Source organism: Mesoplodon mirus, assembly GCF_964341445.2.
Source record: "Mesoplodon mirus genome assembly, chromosome: 10".
Classification (NCBI taxonomy): Eukaryota; Metazoa; Chordata; class Mammalia; order Artiodactyla; family Ziphiidae; genus Mesoplodon; species Mesoplodon mirus.
The window spans coordinates 17,557,989-17,565,791 of record NC_138986.1 but is presented as its reverse complement, the minus strand read 5'-3'; positions in this window follow the sequence as shown (position 1 = coordinate 17,565,791).

The window sequence follows — 7,803 nt, the reverse complement described above, 5'->3', positions numbered from 1 at the left end:
GAGTAAATGCACAAGCTGCTTCAGAAAGACGAGAGTAATCTGAGGCACATGCAGACTAAGTGAAATTGTAATGAATTGTAAAATAAGACCTGTTTATTAAATGCATGAGAGACAAAAGACTTTCAGGCAGATTACAAAACCACACACACACACACACTGGATGAGTGTGGAAAAATTCATAAGTACTTTTTGAAAAAGTGCCTTTTATCAAAATGAGACCTTTCTTCCTTTGCACAAATATACTTCTATGGTTTCACAAATTACTGTCACATGTAAACTCAAACTTTAGAGGGTTGAATTTAAAACAACTTGCATTTTTATGCATTATACACTTATATCATTAAACTACCTTTACTCTGCTGGAGCTAGACATCACTAATGAACATATATTTTACACTGACTGGTAGCTGGTGATTCTGTTTCAGCCGTGTTTCCCGCTTTGTCTGCACAGCAGTGTTTGTTTGCACCAAGATATCAAAATAATTGCATGTTTTGCTTCATTGTTTTCTAAAAATTAGTAGGAAATTAGAGAAAATGATGGTTTGATACTGCAAAAAGCATAGTCATTTAAACCTACACCCCAGATAAGAGCAGCAATCTCAACACATGCTGAAAGTAGCAAGTCTTTAGCTCAACAAGATAATTGTTAAACTTAAGCCAGACAAAGATGTATTCAAAGAGAAAGAAAAGAATAAAGATTGAAGCATGATACCTTCATCTTAAAGAACTTTCCACAAAATTGTGTGCTTGTACATGTTTACACACACGTGTATAGAATATACATGCAGTCTTGTAAATGCAAAGAATGGCACACACCAGATGGATAGCAGCAGTTACCTGGAAGTGGGACTTATGAAAAAAAGAGAAAGATAGACTTTTACTTCTTATTTCAGTATCATTTGTATTTTTGCAATATATTTGTTTATTAATTGGATAATTTAAAAAATGGTTAACAAGTAAATGACCAAAAGAACATGTATAAAAAGCTTGAAACATATTGGCAAAATTTCCATCTAAAAGGTGATATTTAATTAGAGATTTTAGAATACTTTTCAAAACTCAGGAAATAGAAGCTCCTTCGAACACTGCAGTCTATCTTTGGGATGTTAGTCCTTCTTAGACATTCTCAGGAAAGCTTCATGCACAAAAACACAGGGCTGCTTACACATTGTGAAATTTCATCCCCCTCACAACCCAATAGTGTTCACTGGGCAAGCATAATGATGCCCCTGTTATCAGTCAGTTGATAATGCTGAAGCTCAAGAAGGCTGATAAGAAATTTGCCCAAGTTCACAGGGCTGTAGGTAATAGAACTAAATGTGAACTCACGAGCACATCTTTGGGTACAGGTCCAAAGTGCTGCACTGGTTGCTGTGGACTGAATGTATCTCCCCAAAATTCATATGTTGGAGCCTTAACCCCCGAGTGACTGTATAGGAGATAGGGGCTTTAAGGAGGTGATTAAGGTTAAATGAGGCCGTAAGTGTGAAGCCCTGATCCCATAGACCTGGTTTCTCCTGGAAGAGAAATCAGAGAGCGCTCTCTCCCTTCCTCTCTCTCTCCCTCCCTCCCTCCCTCCCTCTCTCTCCTTCCCACCCCACCCCCCCACCCCCCCACCCCCACCCCCCCGTCTCTCCCTCTCTCTCTCTCTCTCTGCCTTGTAAGGACACAGTGGAGATCCACAAGCTAGGAAGAGGGCTCTTATCAGGAACCAAATCAGTTGACATCTTGATCTTGAACTTCTCAGCCTTGAGAACTGTGAAAAACTAAACTCCTGTTGTTTAAGCCACTCAGAATATGGTATCTTGTAATGGCAGCTGAGCAGACTAACACTCTGGTGGGAAGGCGCTTGTCTTCCCAAAAGTCAAAGACATTCCAGCATCTTTTTGTCCCATAAAATCTTTTTCACCCTACCAAGGAACAAACTACATTATCTGCCTTTTCCTGATTATCAGCCACCAGTATTTAGTTTCATTGCATAGACTGGTCTGAGGCCTGTTAGTGTTGCACAGAAAATAATGCTGGGATGAAGCACAGGCCTATTACCAATGTAAGAAAAATACTTCTCCACACTATGAACAATTCCCAAATGACTCCATAAAGGTAACCGTTGAGCTTTTGTCTGTAGTAACCTAGAAAGAACATGATCTTTGGATTCACACAGACATGGATGCAAATTCAAGCTCTGCTACTGAAAACTGTAGAACCGGTTCCTTAGTCTAAGCCTCAGTTCTGCAGGAGTCAGAGTTGTGCTTGAGGTTTGGCTTGTACCTAATAGAATTGTGAGAATTAAATGTAACAATACGCGTCAGATAATTCCCTTAGCTCCTGGCACATGCTGGGTACCCAGTAAAATCTTGTCATCATGCCTTCCCTTTCTTGCTTCCTTCGTGTACTTTTGCTTAATTTCTTCTCGTATCTTGTTTCTATTTCTGCTTTTACAAAAAGCTGTTTTTCTTTTGCCAGTATGTTGTGCAGTGCTTAGAATCTGTAGACAGACTCTCTTATACTTTATATTTCCATAATGGTTTGGATTTTAACAAAGTGGTTCCATGTACACTAATCTTATATGCTCTTCTAAAAATATATATTATCAAGTGTGAACCATGCCAGATTGTGTTCAACTTGGCATCACTCTTGTTCCCATTTGCTTTGGACTGAACGTTTGTATGCACCTAAAATTTATATGTTGAAGCCCTAATACCCAACGTCATGGTATTTGGAGATGGGGCCTTTGGGAAATAATTAAGGTTAGATCAAGACATGAGAGTGGGGTCCTCGTGAAGGGACTAAAGCCCTTAGATAAAGAGTAAGAGACTTGAGATCTCTCTCATTACCATGGGAGGAAAGAGTGAGGAGATGGCCATCTCCAAGCCAGGAGGAGCTCCTGACACTGGATCTGCCAGCACCTTAATCCTGGACTTCCCAGCCTCCAAAACTGTAAGAAATAAATATTTGTTGTTTCAGTCAAAAAAATATATTATTAACCATCAGTCCCCATTATTAACTTTCCCCTGATCAGCCAGTTGCTCCTATGCCACTGGAATCTAGAATATTAACTCTTGGAGAATACACATTTAGTGTCAACATGAAGCTCAAGAGATTGTGTTTTATGTGCTCAAATGTTTCATGTCATCAGCATATATTATAACACTTTGAAAAAAGTTTAAGTAGATATTGGCTTTTGTTGCCAATATTAAGATTTATTGGTTCAAGAGTTATTGATCATAGGCAGTCTTGGCCATTATTATGCCTTGAGGACAAGTAAATCTTTATCAGCAGAACATGAATCGATATAATTATGTTTCACTTATGCACATCTTTTTCCTTAACCATATTGGGTTTTCAACCAAATCATAAGATATGAGAGAAACTACTTTGGAAGGCAGTTGTGAGGAATTATGCCAAGAACGTTCATGTTTTGCAGCAGTGCCAATACTAGATAAAGCCAAACCCTACCAGCTCTTGCTGACAGAATTGAGGTAATCTCAGCAAAAGGTAGAAGTTAATTTTGGAAGAAACTGACTCAGATATACAGAAATACCATAGGATAGGATAAAAGACTTTAGAACTAAAAGAAATTGTAACAATCATATCCTATACTAGAACAGGTAGCTGAGAGAGTTCTGGAAAAGAAAGGCAAAAAAGTTGCAGAAAGTCCAGGACATCTGAATTTACTTTAAACCTTTTTCAGTGATTCTAAGGTGCAGGCTTCAGTGAATGACTGACTCCTTCGTTAGATGCAAAAATTATCTTTCAACATTTCCTTCTGTTAGCATCGACTAAATTTATGGGGGATTTTTGTTGCTGTTGTTTAACACAACCGTCTCACCTTTGGTGAGAATTAAAGCTTTGGCTCTTTGTTACATGATCTTTGGTTCTTGCTTATGACCTATTATAAATCTACTCTAAGTGCCAGATTTTTTCCTGTTAAGATTCAGCTTGTTTTTGTCTGGTGTTTAAGCCTCCAAATCCGTTTGTATTTTGATTCTGTCATGCTTGTTCATTATCCTGTCCATCTTTGTTGTACGTGTACATTTGATCAGTATCCTTCTCTATCTCCATCCCAGGTACTGATAAAAGTTGACCAGAGACAGTCTTATCGTAACCCCGAAATCCACACCGTTTCACATAGTTGTTAATACCTAATATGGCTTCTTTCCAGCCTGTCTCTACATCTTATACACATGCACTTATGTTAGGCTTTATAAAATGCAATGCTGAAATTAAAAGAAAAAAAGAGATCTTGAATAGGTTTTAAGGTGATTTCTAGTTAGCACCAAACTGCCTGTCAAAGCACATGCACATAGAGAAATGCAAATCATAACTACAATGAGGTATCACCTCACACCAGTCAGAATGGCCATCATCAAAAAATCTACAAACAATAAATGCTGGCGAGGGTGTGGAGAAAAGGGAACCCTCTTGCACTGTTGGTGGGAATGTAAATTGATACAGCCACTATGGAGAACAGTATGGAGGTTCTTTAAAAAACTAAAAATAGAACTACCATATGGCCCAGCAATCCCACTACTGGGCATATATACCCAGAGAAAACCATAATTCAAAAAGAATCATGTACCACAATGTTCATTGCAGCTCTATTTACAATAGCCAGGAAATGGAAGCAACCTAAGTGTTCATCAACAGATAAATGGATAAAGAAGATGTGGCACATATACACAATGGAATATTACTCGGCCATAAAAAGAAATGAAATTGAGTTATTTGTAGTGAGGTGGATGGACCTAGAGACTGTCATACAGAGTGAAGTAAGTAAGAAAGAGAAAAACAAATACCGTATGCTAACACATATATATGGAATCTAAAAAAAAAAAAAAAGAAAAGGTTCTGACGAACCTAGGAACAGGACAGGAATAAAGACGCAGACATAGAGAATGGACTTCAGGACACAGAGAGGGGGAAGCGTAAGCTGGGACGAAGTGAGAGAGTGACATTGACATATATACACTACCAAATGTAAAACAGATAGCTAGTGGGAAGCAGCCACATAGCACAGGGAGGTCAGCTCAGTGCTTTGTGACCACCTAGAGGGGTGGGATAGGGAGGGAGGGAGGGAGGGAGATGCAAGAGGGAGGAGATATGGGGATATATATATATATATATGTATAGCTGATTAACTTTGTTATACAGCAGAAACTAACACAACATTGTACAGCAATTATACTCCAATAAAGATGTAAAGCAATTATACTCCAATAAAGATGTTAAAAAAAAAAATATATATATATATATATATATATATATATATATATATACACACATCCAGGAGAAAAAGAAAACACATGCACAACATTAATTACATGGGAGTGTGATTAATTTCAGGCATATAACTCTGAACTATTAGATACAGGAAATCTTTCTTCTATTTTCTTTTCTACTGACCCCACAGTCAAATACAAACTAACTCTGTTTTTAATGCCTTTTGTTTTCTGGTTGACCCCACCGATAACTTGAAATTTTACCTAGGCTTGCTGTGACAGTATTACCGATGGAGACTGGAAAGCTGAATGCTGTAGAACTCCATCCTTTATCCTTTTTTTTGCCCACAATCTAGGCAGACGTAGCTAAGCAAATCGAAGCCGATCATGGATGGTGTGATAATTTCATAGGATGTAATATCCAGTTCTAAGAATTCAGAAGAGAAAACAAAGAGCCTGGAGAGGACAAGAAATCACTATATGCTGTCCTATGTTCTTTCTGTGATGTTCAGAAATCAAAGCATAGTGTCTCAGGTGTGGATGGTGGTCATCTAACACAGCTTTTAGCAGCAGGCTGCGTGGGATTACCCAACGTGTATAGAATAATGTACCCAAAGTGTACGCAGTACTGCTGTAGAGACACAGGAACATACCTCACCATTTGCCAAGTGCCACATCTGGCATTTGCCATGTGGCTACGTGAACTGGTGCATCAAGTCAGAGAGCAGCTGGGGCGGAGGTTGGAGGTTGTGTAAGGCATCCAAGGCAGTTTGGGAGGGTGACTCCATTACTGGAGTGGTTGGCATCATCAGGACAAAATCCACAGCTAGGGGCTCCCCTGGTGGTCCAGTGGTTAGGATTCCACGCTTCCACTGCAGGGGGCACGGGTTCGATCCCTGGTCGGGGAACTAGGATCCTGCAGGCTGTGGGGCACGGCCAAAAATTTTTTTTGAATAATAATAATTAAAAAAAAATTCTTAAATAGCTTTAAAAAAATACACAGCCAAGTATTACAGTCGTAGGTAACAACATATCCTTCACACTCTCTTCTTTTATGCCTTGCTTTATGATCTACAAAGGACTTTCACATTTAACTCCTCTAAACCACTTTATGATATGAATCCTCATTCCACCTTCACAGAAAACACTGAGGCTCAGAGAGGTCTGGCGATCTGCCCTGGGACTCCTGCTTCTTATGGCAGTGCAGGGACTAACTCAAACCACTGACTTCAGTTTCCAGCTCTCTCTTCCCTAAAACAAAGCTCCCTACTTTTATGCTTAAGATTTTTCTCTATTTATTCTCCAAGTATTTCCAAATATATCAAAAGGTATGAAGATGCTCTGCATCCTTCTTTACGATGATGGTGGCTGGAATCTGATATTCTCTTAGACACATACTCTGTCTTTCCACCTAACTTCAGGCCCTTCTGGGAAAGAACTTTTATCGTGAGCATTCCACACACGCTGCTCATTTGATACATCCTTCTTTGTGATGTCAGTATGAAACCCTTGCGGGAGCTGTTATTTATAGATGTTTTTCTAAACTCTCTCTTTAGTCGTTTAGTGGTGTCTTGGTCCATTTGCCTATATTAATGAACCCTTAATAGACCACTGCTGGGCCTCCCTGGTGGCGCAGTGGTTGAGAGTCCGCCTGCCGATGCAGGGGATACGGGTTCGTGCCCCGGTCTGGGAGGATCCCATATGCCGCGGAGCGGCTGGGCCCGTGAACCATGGCCGCTGAGCCTGCGCGTCCGGAGCCTGTGCTCCGCAACGGGAGAGGCCACAACAGTGAGAGGCCCGCGTACAGCAAAAAAAAAAAAAAAAAAAAAATAGACCACTGCTGTGCTTGGAAATGGAGACTTATCTTGTGGTAAAGCAGAGATTAGATTTGAAATGTAGTCCTGGATCTACTGTAAATTTGTGTGCCTTTCCAGGTATGATAGAGGGAGGATAATCCAAGGGACATCAGGGAACTCCTGAGGCCCTACGGAGCATGAGTTACACGACAGAGAGAGCACTGGTTTATGAGTCGGAAGACCCGGGTTCTAGAAGGGGCTTTGCTAATACTGTATTATAGGACTTTGTTGAGGCCATTCATTCAGTCTCTAAATTTCCATTCTTTCATCTGAAAAACAAAGATTAATGTTACTGACTATGTGAAAGCAGCCCATGAAGTGCTACAGAAATTTAAGATAAAATTGCCATAGTATACATATTTTATGAAAACCATAATAATGTATTTCCTTTATAAATGCTGAATCAGTCTCTTAAAATATACCCCATGAAAACATTTTTTCTTGCAAACTCCTATCCCTTTGATTACTATTGTAAATTTCGAACTATTTTAAATCTCAAAGAGCACAAATAGAGAGATATGGTACCATACATAACAGTCACAGATCCTAGGGAGATAGAATGCTAAGGGCTGAGTTGTCTTTGTTTGACTCTACATGACTCTTTTGCTCACTCACTCAATCATAAGTCTATGTTTCATAGGTGATCACGACTCACAGAAGAGCTTAGTTTCAGTGTAAAGTCATCAATTATCCATGATGCAGCCCCTAGAAGTTTAACAGTCCAG